At 40.6% G+C, this 18,403-nt stretch overlaps 1 protein-coding gene across 2 annotated transcripts in view; it reads right to left on the minus strand.

Annotated features, from left to right (window-relative positions):
- SOX5 (SRY-box transcription factor 5) overlaps nucleotides 1-18,403 on the minus strand; it is a 648,311-nt gene that overhangs the window by 470,440 nt on the left and 159,468 nt on the right. For both annotated transcript variants that reach the window (XM_049822486.1, XM_049822487.1), the window contains exon 2: nucleotides 18,186-18,272. The gene's annotated coding sequence lies outside the window, so the exon portion shown is untranslated. The remainder of the gene's footprint in view (nucleotides 1-18,185; nucleotides 18,273-18,403) is intronic.

Here is an 18,403-nt window from a genome sequence, read left to right on the forward strand (position 1 = left end):
TGAGGTTCAGATACCCACCTGGCACCCCAGGGATGACTGCATCATTTGTGTCTTGGGCCCTGATGAGTGCTGCACTGATGTGGGCCACAAGCACTGCACCACCACCACTTAAAAGGAGAGCAGTGAAGGTGGGGGTGGTTAAGTAATGCGGCTATTCAAATTTTGCAGTTAGACACACAGATGATTTGTCCTGCCTTTGGTCAGCCAGGAAAGCTTGTGATGAAGTTGGGAACTGAACCTCAACTCCAGATTAGTATTACCAGAGGGTCCCTATTCCTCTTCACAAACAGGGTTCCTGTGCCTCCATCTACAAACTGGTGCTTCCCTTGTTTAAAGCTAGCAGACTTGTCCATGCAGGTAACTGTGACATTTTTGTGCATGTGGGCACCATTTTCTCCATTCTTGTTGCATTGCTGAATCTCTGGTGATGCTCAGAGAGACCACGAAGAGCAAGTGATCACAGGGATTGAACAACCTGGCACGGCAGCAAGGAGGTCACTTTGACTCAGAGCTGAAGCACATTAAGGTAGCAGTTGACAGTAAACCTGCTTACAACTGTTGTCTTTTTGGGGAAAACAAACATCATCAATTTCAAGATCAAGCACCACCACCCACCACTGCCTGACTCAGAACCAAATCTCACTCATCTTGTTTATCCAGGGAGATCTGTTTGGACCTTTACTTTTGAAATGGAAGAAATCTCCTCAAATTCTATAATAATAAAAAAAAGAGAATAAAGGGGACTCAAGTTTATTAAATTTGTTCAAGTTTCAAGCAGAACACACAAGATCGTAGCTCCAAAGGGAAAACTGCTTTAACATCGCAAATACATTAGATTAATCCTTACTTTGCACTTAAGACCTTTTTGTAACAGAGTCCGGGTTGCAAATTCTTTGCTTTTATGCACCTCTGACAGCAAAACGACTGTGTTAGAATAAGTGATTTTAAAAAAAATCTGTTTTAGTAATTCATTTGGCCTATATCACTGAGAGAAAATCATCCCATCGCAAAATCTGCCAAAAGGTTCAGTTATTATTAGCCTCCAAGATGCAAGCTAATTGCTTTCTGTGTTTTTCACCAAAACCAGCTGAGCTCCTGAGGTTCACAAAAAGGATACTGCACACGCTCAGAAATTTGCCTGTCCTGAAGATTCTTTTAATTACACATTTGACATTAGCGTTCCCCAGCGTAAAGTCTGTGTTATTTGTTAGGCTCACATCTTACAGAGACTTCAGCAAGCCTGTAAACTCTGCATACATCTATAGTCTTGCTGAAGTTAGAGGGACTATTCAGATGCATAAACTAACACGTGCACTTGCCAAGCCTTTGCAAAATCAGAGCCAGACTGTCACAGTGAACACTATAGACCTCGTCACAACTGCTGGAAATTAAATATATTTCTTTAAAAAAATGAATGCAACAGAAATTTCATGGAGACATCATTGGGTCTCTCTTCTCTTCAAAAAATAGTCTAAACATATCCAAAGACTGTAATACTGCACAATCCCTCCAGTTTTTTCATATCTCCTCCTTCCCTGAAGTTAGTTCAAGCCTGGAAGTAGTCCAAAAAAGCCAAGTGACTTGACTTCTCCTACACCTCAGTAACTCTCTGGTGCCATCATAATTTCTCGAGGCAATGGCATCCCGATACAGTCCATTTTGAAACAGGCACTCTATGCTCCACTTTATTCTGGAAGCAGGAGTAGGGACAGCAAGCTTGATGCTAGGTCAAGGGCTGAAGTTCAGCAAGTTGACTCAGTGCAGAGCATGGTCAAATGAGCACCAGAGCAAGCTCAAGTGAGAGGGAGAGCTCTAGTTGGGAGTTATTTTTCTTTTTCCCCAAGCAGGACAAGTGTAAACGGATTAATCCAGATCAATTCCTTTTACTCTGATAGTTTGTCTCGTACAAATGCTTGTTGATAAGGAGTTGCCATTAGCTATATAAGTATGTAATATCTAATAATACAACACAGAAGAAAACAATGGTACCACCAACTTCTCCATGGAAAAAGCCAGCACTCCTATTCTTAAGGGCATGATCCTCAGCCCGATGACATCCTCCAAGAAGCTGAGGACTCTGCCTCATTCCTCAGCATACGGACCTGCACAGCCAGACTACGCGTTTGCTCAAGCAACATACAGAGAAATGAAAGGAGTACAAAGAAGTAATTGGAAGCAATCACACTTCATAAAATTAGCAGTATAGAGATCTCTTTCCATCTGTAACAGGCCAAATCAGTACGATGTCAGTCTTACCAATGCTACTACTCCCAGTTTCCAAATTATTTATTCCAGCCACAGCAGTTCACCCAAACCTAAGGAGTATCTTTTGCTGGCTAGTTCAGAAGACAGACCCTCCTTCCACTTTATATCTTTAGCCAAAGCAATGCTATAAAGGTATCATATCAGAACAGTGTGCTTTATTTTCCCATAGCACAGACAGCGATAGGCATGAGCTTTCCTCTAAGTTTTTACATGACCCATATCAACCTCTTACATTTCAAAGAGTTGGATGACAAACTTACAAGAACAGTCTCTCTTGAAACTAAATAATGGAAGTTTCATTAGATGTGAACAAACAAGATTGCCAAATGAGAGAGGTCCAGATTTCAGGCTGACATGCAATTTCGCCCTCCTTTCTCTCCCCTCAAAAGCTTTTTTCAAACCAGTGTATTGCCATGAAAAGTTTCTGTTTTGACAAATACATATTTTTTAACAAAAGTATCTGTTCTCTGTCTACTTGACGACACTGCTTATAAAACATTACCATACATTTGCTTCAGCTACATGTGGGCCTAGAGCTAAAAACAGACTTCAGTTTTCAGAGTTGCCACTACCCATCACCTTACCCTCTCTTAAATGCAGAGGTGAACATACAGATTGGCACCATCAACAAGCTGATACATGCTGTATGTGTATTTCATGTATGGGGTACATGTAATAAAGTGCTGCATAACTCTAGTGACTTGTTCAGGAGCTTAATCTTAGCCTGCGTCTCATTTTTATAGGGCTGCTGAAACTAAAGAAAAAAAACCCAAAACCCCACTTACAAGCACAGGGAGAGACTATTAAAGGCAGAGGTCTCTCATATAAGCACAACATGTGATCGGATAATATTGTCTGGATTAGCAGCTTTATAACCTAGCCAAGCCCCAGGGCTACAATTATCTGGTTGCATTAAACTGAAATCACCTGCAAAACCTCACAGTGAATGAGCCCTTGGAAGTGTCTAATCTGCTGGTTCACACTTGCAAGTGAAAGCAAAATTCAGCAATGGTGAAGAGATGAACAAACATTACAGCACGAGATTTTCCAACTAATGGTTCTAATTTTGCTTCAAAAGGAAGGTCTTTCCATTGCTTTTGGCTCTTGTTCCAAATACTTTCCAAATATAACATTATAATAAGCACAGAATAAGAGGATAAAAGTCACAATAATAGCTACTACTAATTTGCACCTGTATAAAACTTCTCATTTCAGTAGTTTTGATGCAGAAAATTAGCCAGGTCTATTCCAAGGCTGTAGGAGGAACTGGATTAGACACACAAACCTCTGATTGATTCCCATTGGCCACAGCCAACTCTGTTAATAGTTTGGAGGTTCTCAAACTACACTGTGATTTTAAAGAGAAACTTTCCAAAGTAATTTACTTATTCATGCTTCCATCATTTTCTCCTAGTCTTTCACCAGGTGCCACAGAAACAGTCTGTCTAACAAGCAACCCACAAATGAATGGTCATTTTAAGATCTCTGACCAGCTCTCACTTCAGGCATTCACTTCTGCCTATCTGCAGTTCCTTCTGATTATGTAGATGGACATGACAATCCCATACCACCAGCTCAGGTACACCGAGATTTACCAGGAGTTTTACTGGAGGAAAACTATGAGTTGATGGCTGCAATTACAATCAGGTTACATAGATAAGGAGGAAACCATAGATAAGAAGCTCAAAATTATGTGGTCCTGCAGGTTGTCTGAAAGATAGAGGCTACTCTGCCCTAGAAATGGCAATCACCAGGGGCACGTAAGGAGAGTTCTATATTTTAGGATACCATATAGACAGTGAGCTACCTCTCAACCTTCTGTGTATCTCTGAGCAAAAGACACTTAAGAAATTTTTTATGTAAAATCATCAATAAAGTCACATGGATGAACACCTACGCTCATCAGGTAAGTGAGAGTGGTGTGGTTTTGCTACATATTTAAGTATGAGAAGCTCTGCTAAAAAGCCAATAAAAAGTCAATAATTACAAAGACAGTGACATTTGAAGAACTACCCAGGTACTACTGTGTGGGAATTAATGGTACTATTTTTACTGGTGATCTCTGCAAATCTTCAGCTCCTCTAGGCTGGAATATGCAAGTGGGAAGAAACTTTTAACTAAATTAATTTTCCTGCAAAGTTTAGAGACAATCTGGAAGATGTTCTTTAAAAACTAACAATGAAATTTGAAATAATTTAAACTGAACTAATTGATTTTGGATTATATCCATGTTGGAAGCTATTTTCTGATATAGTGGTGGGGAGAACGTTTAACATGGATATGGACTGGTAAATGCTACTATATTATTATACTAAAACAAATTCCTTTTTGTTGAAAAGGATTAAAATAATTTCCCTTTAAAAGGAGGCTTCACTAGGTTGCTGCTCTATCTATACTGCACCATCCAGTTGTGTATTTATGTCATGACTTGCAAAAGCTTTTCAAGGCACTACTAAATGTGCTTTGAACAGATGGGGAAAGGTAATGCATGCCATTTTGTCAGCACAGACACACGCTGATTCTGACGCAAAAAATGACATAGTAGTATATTGATTTTACATACATTTCCATATACTTAAATAGCTTTAGCTTGTATGTTACCGAAGCATTTATTTTAAGGTAACACCACCATTTAAACTTAGTTTTTTTCATTTATCTTCTTGCTATCAGAATCCATATTTCATTCCAAATATAGCTGCTTGGGTATGCAGAAAGAGGAAGAAGAAAAAAAAAGCAATCAACCTTCACATCGTCCAATGTATTGGCAAAACAGATAATTCCTAAACCATAAGACTTCAAGAATGTAGGCCATCATAGCTGCCTAGATGATTTTCTGGCTACTTCAACCCACCTCACATCTTCCTCAGTCTTTGGTGTGCTGAGACCTCCTTCCCTCAGGTCCACGTATTCACAGACTCCATTTCTTACTCCCCAGAGGAACGTTCCCATTTCCTCGCGCTGGCCATTTGCTACCTCAGTGAGACAGAGAAAGGAAATCTGAAAGGTTCAATGCCTGCCCGCAGAAGGGGGTGTCTCAAGCAAATAACAGGCGCCCATCACAGCTGGTAAGAGCCATGCTCCCACTGCTGTGACAAGTTCCATCAGGCCTATTTGATGCATGCTCCCAGCCTTACCAAAAGCAATACTGTTGTCCTCTGCTTCTGCCAGGCACTTACTCTTTGTTTTTTTTTCTCTTCCACATTTCAGTACCACTCTTTGAGAGCAGCCCTGTGGAGAAGGACTCGGGGGGGTGTCAGTGGATGAAAAACTGAATGTGAGCCAGCAATGAGTGCTCACAGTCCAGAAAGCCAGTCGCATTCTGGGCTGCATCAAAAGAAGTGTAGCTAGCAGGTCGAGGGAGGTGATTCTCCCCCTCTACTCCGCTCTGATGAGACCCCACCTGGAGTACTGCGTTCAGCTCTAGGGCCCCAGTGTAGGACAGACATGGACCTGCTCGAGGGGGTCCAGAGGAGGGCCACGAAGATCACCAGAGGACTGAAACACCTCCGCTATAAGGACAGGCTGAGAGACTTGACGTTGTTTAGCCTGGAGAAGAGAAGGCTCCAGGGAGACCTTATAGCAGTCTTCCAGGACTTAAAGGGGGCTTAGAGGAAAGATGGGGAGGGACTCTTTAACAGGGAGTGTAGTGATAGGATGAGGGGTAACGGTTTTAAACTGAAAGAGGGTAGATTTAGATTAGATATTAGGAAGAAGTTCTTTACTGTGAGGGTGGCGAGACAGTGGAACAGGTTGCCCAGAGAGGTTGTGGATGCCCCTTTGCTGGAAGTGTTCAAGGCCAGGTTGGCTGGGGCTTTGGCCAACCTGATTTAGTAGAAGGTGTCCCTGCCCATGGCAGGGGGTTTGGAACTGGGTGATCTTTAAGGTCCCTTCCAACCCAAACCATTCTATTATTCCCTTTTGCTCTCTATTTTCGACCTGAACTTTAGGAGGAAAATAACACACATCTAGACTAGAAAGGAACAGTTCAGTTTAGGCCAAGCTTAGCTAGCAAGACCCTCAGCTAGCTGTGGCTCACATGCAGCCTGAGCTATAGGTCAGCTGGATACAGCTGCAGCAACAGCATTATCCTCTGTTTAAAACAGAAAGCGTGATGTAGGCAGATGGGCTAACTGGTTCTAAGCTACCCTTAACCATTACTCCCCCAGCCACCACACTAAAGAGAAAGGCAGCAGAGACACATGAGCCAGTCTAGCAGAGAACTCCACAGGTTAGTTAAACCTGGTTAATTTTATCACTCAAGAAAGTTACTACTGGATACAAGAAATTCAGCATTTCAGAGGCTTGGAGCTGGGGAGCTGAGCTTTCCATCAAGATAGTAGGAAGAATATTTTTAATAAAAGCAAAACAACTTATTTTTTCTCTCAGCCTAGGGACAGCTGAGCCATTTTGGCTGAAAAATTCTTTAATTTTTTTTTTTTTTTTTTTTTTTTTAAAAACGTCTGAGGCAAACACCCAAAATGGAAAATATCAGCCAAAGCTGAAATCATTTGGCAAAGATAAAAACAGCTGAAAAGAGAGTTTTAGGATAGAAAGCATCAAGCAATCTTCAACACAGACATAACTTCCCATACCTCCTACTACCTACTTCCCCATGTTCCTGCAATGGTCAGGAGCAGTGGGCTCTCTGCCAGCACTTGAGCTCCTGTATAAGTCAGGAGCAGTTCCCAGCTTATGGGGCAGGTTTCACCCCAAAGCTCCTTGCTATACAGTGCCACAGAAGCTCATGATCAGGTAAGTCAAAGAGAGGTAACTACAGATGTACAGAAGTTAGCAACAACTTTATGTGTATGACAATAAATAAAATCACAGGAAATTAATGAAGGTTACATGCTATCGATATCCATGCTAGGAGGAAGAGCCTGACAATCCAGAAGATTATTTCCAGAAACAGGTTCTTAAATAGCTATAAATATGTCAAGAATTTTAAGAATATCTCCTAACAGGACATTTCCAAAGGTACATAAAAAGCTGCAGAGAATAAGCCAACATCCATCTGCTAAAGAGAAGTCCCGTGGAGGAAGACCGTTTCTAGGGTTTGGGGATCTTCCTTTGAACCACCTGACCTTGGACACTGTTGAAAAGGGGCTGCTGAGCTCAACAGACACCTGACAAGTCAGTACAGCACAGCCCTCACCACAAACTATCCAGCAACAGCAGCCAAACACAAACCCCAGGGCCAGGATTCAGCCTCCTGAATCCCACCTTTATTTGCAATGCGTATATATACCTATTACAGGTTTTGCGTAAAGAATATGCTTCATTTTTACAAGTAATTGTTTGCCTTGAGCAAGTGTAGCTTACAATCACTGGAGGAAGAGATTTGTTTTGGTGAATTAAAATCATGAGGTTATTTCACTAGAAACACAAGGAAACACAAAGCCAAAAAGATTAACAAGTAAATATTTTATCTTTTTTCTCTTTTTAACTCACTGACATGAAAGCTCAAGACCCTTATAAATACCAAATGAGGTTTCAGAAGTTTTCACAGTTGAGTTTTGAACAGAGGAATATTTTGGGGTGCAAGTCAAATACTCTGTGTTAAGGAAAAAGGAATTAAAAAAAAAGTTGACCATAACCTGAGGCCTTGGCTCCAGCCAAGTGCCTGTTGTTATGAAAGCAAGGTGCTCCACACGATCTAATCATAGCACTAAACCTTGTTACAAGCCCTTTTACAGCTCCAATATCTGGGTTACATGGAAACACGCTGGAGAGCCTCCTTGTACTATGAAATAAATGTCATTCTGACTGGCATCCTCTCTTCCAGCAAGTAATTTCCCTCCGCTGATAAATCGATACAGCAAAAACAAATGAGAGCGCACAATGGGCACATTGAGGATTACATTTTTATTCATTTCAGAGCCCCTGCAGCAGAGTTTTTTTAAGCACAATAGCAGAAAATGATGCACTTGAGCTAGGGGGTGGGGGGGAGGACAACAGCACGCCTTAGAGATCAAGAGAGAAGGAAAAGAGAAAGAAAGAAAAAAGGGGAGGAAGAAAAATAAACTCAGTATTTAGAATACAAGTCTAGGTTTGCAAACCCCAAGTTCACAGTGGTTTTGTGTTCAGTGGGCATTTAGTTTGGTTCATGTCCAAGTTCTTGCTATTTGCTACAGCAACAATCATTTGCCTTTTTTCCCCTTCCCTTCTTTTTTCAGTTTTGATCTTAACTATTCCATGTTTTGTTTCAAGGAGCTTTTCTTACCCCTTCCATCACAGCAGCTGTACTAATACAAACAGGACACCACCAGCACTGCCTGCATCTATAATATCTCATACCAAAACGGTTGTGTCGAAAGGCATACATTTGCTACAGTGGAGATGTAACTATAGGACAGGCACCAAAACATCTAGACTTCAGGGTTTCAGCTCAAGGAACTGATCCAGCATCCAGTGGGGTCAGGAGAGATATTTTCAGTGACCTGTAGCAGGTTCTGACTCAGCCCCCAAGGTAAGGGGGACCCTGTCTGGTGACCTTTAATTATACATGTACAGCTCTGAGACTTAAGGTTTCAGTCTTTCATAGCTATGAAGCAGAATTGAAGAGACCTAAACTGCTTTTTCCCCTCAGGGCATTCAGCCAAAGAGGGTGCAACCATGGTTTTACTGAGGCACAAACCCAGAGGCAGGAGCCCAAGGTATTGAGAAACTGCTTGGCCAGCACAAATCTAAAGAGAAACTGAAGGGCACACCATGAGACCAATGGTATTGGTAAAACTCTCAAGCTTTGGGTGTTCACCCACTGCCAGTGAAAGGCCAGACCGATAGCTCCAGAGACTGGAGACCACAGCACATCTGCAGGAGACCTGGAACCAAGACAGCCAAGGAGGTGCTCGGGGCAAGACACTGCACGTTACAGCATAACTCTGACTTGAACATGACCCATGCCAAGGGCAGGAAATCCAGAGAGCATGCACTCCTTGCCCCTGAAGAGGAACTCCCAGCAAATGCAAGCAGGGCTTTCGTTTCACCACTATGTACCCACTAGGAACTGGACCAAGGTGACAAAACATTGCACATTTACTGCCATGTGACTGCTGGTTTGTGGCCACTTTCAGCAGTGCCATGGTCTAAGTTTGAACCAGCAACCTCAAGGTGAGAGGCTGTTATATCTCATTACTAGATCCCCATGCCTCATTAAATTTGCATTTATTTGGTTCTCACTGTTAGTGGTTCCTACAATGACCAGCTAGAAATTACACAGAAATGTGCCTTTTTTCTTCCTTTTCACACTCTTCCCCCCCCTTTTTTTTTTTAAACCAAAAGGCTGTAACACAACAGCAACATAATGCAAAGTGAAATCCTTTTACAACCCTGGGAAGGCCAAGATGTGTGCCCAATAAATGTAAGCAGACATGATATCCTTTATAATCACAGCAAGATGAAGATGTGAACTGAATAAATGCTTTAAAAACATCATAGATTCTATTAGATGCAAAAGATTGAAGCGTTAGGCACCTTTTAGCTCAACTTTCATTTAATTTACTGCTTGCTGTACTGTAGTCTAAAGGGAGTGAAAAAATCCTCTAATTTTTTTTTCCTTTTCATGAGCTGACCAAGGAGATGAAATCTGGGTACTTTAATTACCATTCAGAGCCAAAGGCCTGGCCTTTGATATGGAAATCCCACTTCAACTCCAGCTTGCTGCTGCCTTTCCCTGTCCCCTTCTCCTTCCAATCTCCCAACATGAATTTTAAGTAGTCTTGTCAACACCTGACCATGAAAGCTAACAGAAGCCTGTGCTGCTAAGTTGGTGCTGTTGCTAATTTTTTTAAATTGTTTTTTTTATTATTTTTTTTTTTTTAGGACAGAAAGACTGGGGCAGGCAGGTTAGAAATTGGACAAACCTAAGCAACTAGATCTCAGCACCTTCTCATTCCTTGTCCGTACACGGTGCGGCCTGGCTGCATGCAGCAGCTCACATTAAAGGGTAAAAGAAAGAAGAAGCAGGCGGGGGGGAGGAACGGATGAAAGCTGTCATGTACAGTTACCCTGTTATTGTCATCTGCCTGCTGCATGACTCCCAGCTTTGCTATAATTATTAATTGCACTTGTCAACTGTCATTAATTCCTCTTTAGCATCCCTGTCTTGGAGTAATTAGACAGAACAGCCTCGCTGCACTCATTGTTTTGAGAGGCCCCTGAAAGAGCCCAACGGGCTCTGCGAAGAAACAACCATCATTAATACAATAGAGCACCTCGGCATTAACCCTTTCAAAGGTGTAGAAATGGGAAGCCATTGGCTCTCCCATCTTACAACTTCCAACTGCTGAACCCCCATTTCCCTTTTCCTTATGAGGGCTCCCATCCAATGACTCAGGAGTAGCTGGAGGCTTCAGGTGCTTCAGCTTGGGGCACCCCACTTCAGATGCTGCAAGGAGGCCTCATTTTCCAAGGGTGGGGACTCAGCACTCCCCAGCTGTCAGTCTAGACATTATCTTGTGCCTGACTCTGAAGAGGAAGGCACAAAACACCAGACTGTTTATAAAATTATCATCTTCATTTTTTACCTCTTTCATCTAAGTTTATGGAGGTTCACCAAAAAGCAGCTGCAGGATTGTCGGTATTCCTTCATGCTCGCTTTCCCCCCCTTACCTGAGGAAAGAGACGCAGAGTGCTTGTTCTGACTGCAGCTGCCGACAACCCGGTGCAGGATCCCAAAGCCAAGCTTCGCTGTCACTGCCCCTATGCTAGCCCTCCACATGAGACCCCCACAACATACTTCCCATAACTACATTATATTATGCGCTACAACTGTCCCAAACCTCTCAATTCCCAAATCCAGTAATCTCCACCACTATTACACAGGTGTAAGTGCTGACCACAAACTACCTTATGCTTGGCATTCACTTGGTGGCTGCCCAGACGACGCACAGCAAGGAGTGCACTCCGTTTTCTCTCCTAGGGTTGCAATGCTGGGAAAGCATAAAAGCTCATGTATGTGGAAAAGGTACGGTAAGAAGGCATAATTGTAAGTAACAGCAAGGGACAAAGCAACCAAATAGGATGATACTCTATTTGTATCACCGATCTTGAGAACAAAACTGCACTTTCCATTGGAAACATCAAGCATCCAGCTGCTGCTGGGGGGAAAATAAAGGGTGGGGAGGGGAGAGCGTTCACTCCTAACTTCATTTTACTCTGGTGCCTGACTATATATCGGTTGTTTTAAAAAAAAAAATATATATGGGGAGGAACTAGAGCAACATGTTGTTGCAACAGCAAAAATATCTCTTAGTTTACTGCTTAGGTTCAACAAACTCTTTGGTTTACCTCTGCACCTAATCCACTCTCTCTTCTCATCTTTTTAATTATAATGCTAGAATTCAAAGTTCTTGTATAAAAAAGGGAAAACAGCTAGACAGTAGCCAGACTTCATTTTACTGCTGCTTGGGGACACTGGACAGACCTGCCTGGGGGCTTAGGAAGACCATACTGCACAATTATACCCTCAGTCCAAGAACTGGAAGTTGAGGGAGCCCAATTTTTATCCCCGCCCCCCCCAAATCCTAGGAAAGACTCATTCACACTAGGCAAGCAGTTTTGCCAAACCTGGTCACATCAAGTACCATCTTCAGCAACAGCATTCCTTTAAATGATTTATTTTAAATAGAACTATATATTCCTGGTTTAAAAACAAAACCTAGAATACTGAAAAGGAAAAGGAACTTTCTTCAGTCTGCTAGCTTAACAGCAACAAGAGAACTTTGTGAAAAGATTTTTTTTTTTCCTCCCCATTAAATTTTGCCTATCTTTTCAATGCTTGCCCAACTGAGATCAAAGCCACAAATTAATGAAGCAAATATACTCTAAAACAGGGTTTCAAAGTCATAAAATGTTAAAGAACTTTATTCAGAGCTTCACCTTCTTTGGATCTGGCTTAGTAGCTTGTGACTTACTGAAATAACAGAGAGCTTTATACAAAGCCATTTGGAATGTATTTATAGTACATATAGAAGCAGAAAAATCTTTCATAAGCATATGCATCAGCTTTTTGGCACTATGCATCCTGCATCAGAAATATGAATTTGGCCATAGATCTGATCAGCAAACACTTCTTTGCCTTTCTCTATTGTGGCTAGAGTCAACCAATGCAAGAATTGCAGTGATTTTTTCAAAACAGGGCCCAGTTCAGCTGCATGTTAAGTACCATCACTGATTAAATCCCTTCTGCCTTTTTAAAAGATGGATTTCAGTGTCCCACAAAACTAGCTCTGTCTTTCATAACAACTCAGTTGACAGCCAAATCTTATTGGTACCTTATTAGCGAGAAGGTCTGCTAAACCACCTTTAAATTGTACACAAGGCCAAACTTATCTAAAGGTCTGATTTAATACAGTATATGCACATTATTACAAATTCCTGAATGGCCAGTGATACTAGTTCCTCAGGTAAATAAAATAAATAATTCTATTTTACTTTGCTAATGCCAGATGTTTATTTCACCTTTTTACATGAGTATGCTCTTGGGACAGATGTAAACCAATCCTGATTGCTGGCAATGAAGGCACCCTAGGATAAAGCTGGCTGAACTCACTGATGATTTCAGGTCTTTGGTGTGATCTACTGAGACATTTCTAGGATTTGGCCAGAAGCCACAGCATTAGCTCCAGTTATTTCAAAAAGGTGAAAAAAAGACAATAGGTGGTTAACAGCCATTTCAGTGTAAATTCACATGCTTTCTGCAGTGAACTTCTGTCACCAGCGTTTTGATGCACGGTTGGGAAGTTTTGCCAATTTAAAAGTGCAACTCAGCAAGCAGCTCCTTATCAAACGGATTCAGCTGCAAATACATGCATTCCTCTAACCCTTATTGCCTGTCCCCTGTACAGTGGATATTCCCCGAGTCATCCTGAGCCCATGTTTTCTTCTCCCTCCCCTTTACAGATCACACTAGCTAGAAAAGCAATTAACAAGAGTAAAGCACATACAACATGTGCACAACCTTAAAAACACACCAATATCATTACAGATAAGGTCTCTGTTCCACAGCCTCTCCAATGAAGAGTGTTCAAGTGATGATTAACCAACAAGCTAATTGTTCAGCTGCAATCAGCCCATTTTGAACAGGTTTTGCCCATGGCAAACTAAAGCAGAAGATTAAAAAAACCCTCCCAAATGGATTAAAAACCCAGTTAAATGACCATCTTTGAGGTCATTATAGCAATATCTATATATGCACACATATATATTTTTTATACATGAAGAAAGAAAGGAAAAAAAAAAAAAGCCTCAGACAATCCTTCTCCAGAGGATTACTTCAACACTTTTGACTTCAGAGAGATTGAAACTGATTCTCCTAAGCAAGCAGCTTTAACCCAAATCAGAACTCACCTCTCCACCAATCAGAAAGAAGCTTTTTCAAAAACTTATACTTTCTAATAGTTATATGGGCCTTAATCCTCTTGGAAACAGTTTTAGGTCATTATTCCGGGAGTTATTAGGTTGGAAAACAGCTTCTAGGCAAATGATGCTATTCACAAACCTTTTACACCAGAAATAATGGTTGGATTATTTCTGCCTCAAAAGTAGTCTTGAGGTCTGATTTCTGATTTTCTTTACATCTGATGTTCCTGAGAAAAGGCACAGCTACTTGCTGTTAAATAATAAGTACTACTACTAATAATAATGAAAATTTTCAATATGTAAAAGTAATTTTATAAGGATTATAATGGCAGTAATGAGAGCAGGTTTGGATTTTAAGTGGAATGAAACATAATGCTTTACCTCCTGACTTCCAATGCTCTTGTATGCTTCCAAGGGCACCTGAATGCTTTGGTGTTTCCCCAAAATACCAGTTTCAAAGGACTTTCATGGACTTTTTTTTTTTTTTCATCATATCTTCTAAATTGTTATTCCTTTTTCACATCCACTGGTGTCTCACAGCAATAGAGAAAAAGTAGTACATTGAAGTCTGCTTCTTGCCCAGCAGTTGAGAGAAGGGTGATCACACATCCTTGAGTCTGGGAGCACCCCTATTTCCAGGACCTTTGAGAGCACTTGCTGTTTCCACCAAAGCTTATGCTTTGCTTTCAGCTGCCAGTGCTCTGCAGAGTAGGTTGACCACAAACTCACCAAGCAGCTGAGCTCACAGAACCGGCATCAGGTAATCACAGTACTTCTATAGTTGAAAATACAGAATTATCTATTCCATTTTTTAATTTCCTACCCTCGAACACAGGAAGTAGATGGGAAATAGGGAGTTCAGTACCCCCCCCCACCCCAGATAGTTTCCTTCTTCTCTTTTTCCCAAAAATTACCATTATGGAACATACGAATTTTCAGTAAGGACAGATATTTAAAACCATCATTAATGACAGAAGCCAACCTTTTCCTCATAATATTTTTCTCAACACTTGCACATACAACAACAACAACAAAACACAACCCATCACGGAGCTAGATCAAGTTGGTTTTGCAAACCTGCCACCAGTTACTACCACTGTGCAGGTCTAGATCTCTAAGCTGTGCATCTAACGGAGACTGTGGAGTTAGCACACACCTGAAATAGCCCCAGGAACTGGGAGCCCACAGCATCGTCAGCACTTCCACAAGACCCTCCGCATCTCCTCTCTCTGTTTTTTAGCACTGGCAGAGTATACACAGACACCCTGAGACTCCAGCCCAAAACCTGTAAGTCCAAAAGGCTCTCCTGAAAAAGTTGGCCACTCCTCCATTTCATAGTGAAAGTCAAATGTAAGGGTGGGGGGGATCACCAACAAGTCCATACAAATTAATCCATGCTACACTACAAACTTTACTTCCCTCGAGCAGATCAAATACTGAAATTTCAATGGCAATTTTTGCCTGAATAACAACTTCAGGATTTACCCCGTCGCTTTTACATAAAGCTGTATATGCATGTCAAGTACCCACAATCTTCTTTTTCTCAAAGAAAATAACTGAATTAAAAACTTAAAAGCCTGCTTGCTGTAAACTAGTTATTAGTAAATTTTCATCCATTAATTCTTACCCTGAAGACAGCAATTCTATTCTTTGCAGAACAAGGGAGTCATAGTGGGAGATAAAACTTCAGCATCACAAAAACTGCAGCACAAAAAGAGCAGCAGCATCTCTGACTAAATGCTTCACTAAGGAAGTGATATCACAGAATCCGGTGGCCAAAGGATTCTGTGGTATCACTTTCTAAAGTATATTAAAAATGTATTAATTTGCCTAGATGAAAACTTCATCATCATTGCTCAGGAAAAAAACCCAAAAACCTACAGGAAAGGCCTTCCAAGGTAATCAAAAGCTAAAGAGACATAACATAATTAAAAAGAAGAAAAGAAAGAGAATTGTTGCATTTGTTCTCCTTAGTTATATTAGGAATAAAACCCAAAACTAATGTAATAATGTATCCCAGCAGTTCAAATCTTCTAATTTATGTAGAATGGATTATTACTTAGACAATCTGACCCTGGGCAAAACTTCCTCAGTTGAGAAGATTTACAATCTAATTATGCAGGAAGTTCTGCTGAGACAGTTTGGGTGCAATGGTCTTCTATTACATTAGCTTAACTAAAATTGCTGCTTCTTTGCTTGCTTGGTGTTCCAAGTACTCATATGAAAACAGAAAATCTTGCATTCGCATCCTTTATTTCCCTTTAGTTTTTCTCACCATTACTGTATGCAGAAGCACTCATTCTCAACTGCAAATAGCAGCAAGGGGCTGAGGTTGTTAATGGAAAAGTACGAGTTGCCTTTCAGCCTTTTGCTTTGGCCCGTTTAGTGAACTGACTTTAAAAAGGACCATCAAACTGTTTTTCATAATTTTTACAATGATAGTTGCTGGGTTATTGCTCCCCTCCCTTATTGCAAATGCCCCTATAGAAAGCCTGAAGCTGAAATCTGTTCCTGTACACTTTCTTTTTCATCCTGCACACCCAAAACTAGTTTATTTTTGTGGGGTGGCTCAGAGATGTTTTGCTGCTGTCTCAGACACCTGAATATTTTTAGCAATCTATTTCATTAGATCAAAAAAGATCCCTCAACACATATAAAAATAGTGAGAGCTTTACAAGCCTGTAGAGGAAAAGACAAGGAAACTTGGGTCTAACATAATCCAAAGTACCTTTTTCCCCCCCTATATATATATATATATATATATATATAGCTGAATATACAGACGTGTCCTATATTCACAGATGGAGAAATCAGTGCCTTCTTTTTTCTTTACAGTAAGTGTTTTGATTTCAAAAGGTCAATGGATCATGTCATGGCCTTCAGTCTTGATAATTACCATGTGTAGTAATGCACATTTTTATCTACAGGTGGCAGACCTTTTAAAATCATCTTCAATCAAATTCATTAGACATTTTTGTTGATACTACCACCCACATTAAAAAGTAAGGATTTGCAACATAAAGTTCTAATTAATGCTGTTCAATTTAGAGGACAGCTTTGTCAACAAAGTGGCTCAATTCTCAAAGGCTAGTGACCCCTCTCAGAATGAAAGCCTTAAAAAATAATAATAATAAAAAAAATCAGTTGCCCAGTAGATGGTAAGCTTTTATTATTTAAAAATCATTCAGCAACTCAGCAAAGGATTTCTTTTTTTCTCTAAAGTAGAAGTTTCACTTCCTTGATTATTAAACACTAGCTGGTAAATTAGTGATTTCTTCTTTGATAAGCTTACTTAGAAGAGGAAAAAATACAAGAATGTCACAGCTGACTTCTGGCAGTTAGAAAGAGAAAAGTGAATCATAAGACTTTTTCACATCTGAATCAATCATTTTAAAATACCATGACAGACTGTCATTACACCAGACTATTGTCAACCATACAATCCTGCATTCAAACTTAATTAGAGATTTTGTCCCAACAAGAACAGTGGAATAGCCTTCTGCATGTGGACAAAATTGTACTGAAATCAAGAAGGCTGTCCCAGGGTTTCATCTGAGAGTTGGCCCTAAATCCTCAGTTACACCAGCTCTGGCTCTCTACTGCCTTCCACACCTTTTCCTCATTTCCACCTGTGAAAACTAGACATAAGTGTTACCTGTCACTGTGGCTGCATTTTTTAATCCTGATATGGTAGCAGTTGCCACTCCCCTTGCAAAGGCAACAATTATACCAGAATACATGACTACAATAGCAACCTGGTCATGCTAGGTGAAGCCTAACTCTAGAACAAACTCATCACACTCCACAGCATTTGACATACTCAACTCTAGTTCCTGAAGTCCACAATAACAAGATAAAAACCACGCTACCAAAAGGAGGTGCTTGCCTTTGAAACCTTAATTCTGCGAACATTTACTCTTCAAGGCAGTCGTGTTAAGCACAAAGACTACTATGGGATCAAGCAGACACATTAACTGTGGGATTACCTGTACCTGAGTCTCCTGTCAGCCCAACAACAACATTTAACAGGATTCTTCCCCATCCACTCTCCCTAACTGCAAGAAATGTCATTTTATAAAGTATTTGTGAAAACTTAGTTCTTGGGATATATATACTTTCATATCAATACTACTAAAACATTGCACATATATCCACAAGTTTATAGTAATTTAGGGAAAAATCTTTATCTTGCCAGTAAATTTTAAAGAAAAAACCAAACCCCAAAATCTTAAGGTTATCTTTCTGGAGGTTTTGAAGAGATTGAAAGAGCACTGCAAAGCAGCTTGAATAAGTAACAGAAAGTATAAACTTAAAATGTTTACACTGGGCATACACACGGCTGGAGAATATCCTTATTTACTTGATGATATGCTCACTCCTCCCCCTCCTCCCCAGTTCAAAAGAGTGGGTGAGAAAAATTGTGTACACTAATGTCTTTTGTGGTAACCTAGTAACCTTCTTTTTCTCCACAAGCTTTTCCTTCATACCACACTCTTCCACATTGCTAGCCCTCCAGAGTAATTGCCATATGTCTTTATATGGTTTTGTTTTCCTACCCAATGCAGAGGAGTTGGGGTTATTTTCAATCTTCGTAAGCTTGTAAACAGGATCAAACAGGAACCCGGTCATCAGCAAGAGGAAGGCTAGAAAAATAAAAGCAAATGCATATCAACAATTTTATTTTAAAAAGAAAATACATCCAAAACATGAAACAAAAGCCTGGGCTCTGCTAGACATCCTCCTCCCCATTCCTTTTTGTTTAGTTCATGAACTC

This window comes from Accipiter gentilis, chromosome 18 (genome assembly GCF_929443795.1).
Source record: "Accipiter gentilis chromosome 18, bAccGen1.1, whole genome shotgun sequence".
In the NCBI taxonomy this organism is placed as follows: Eukaryota; Metazoa; Chordata; class Aves; order Accipitriformes; family Accipitridae; genus Astur; species Astur gentilis.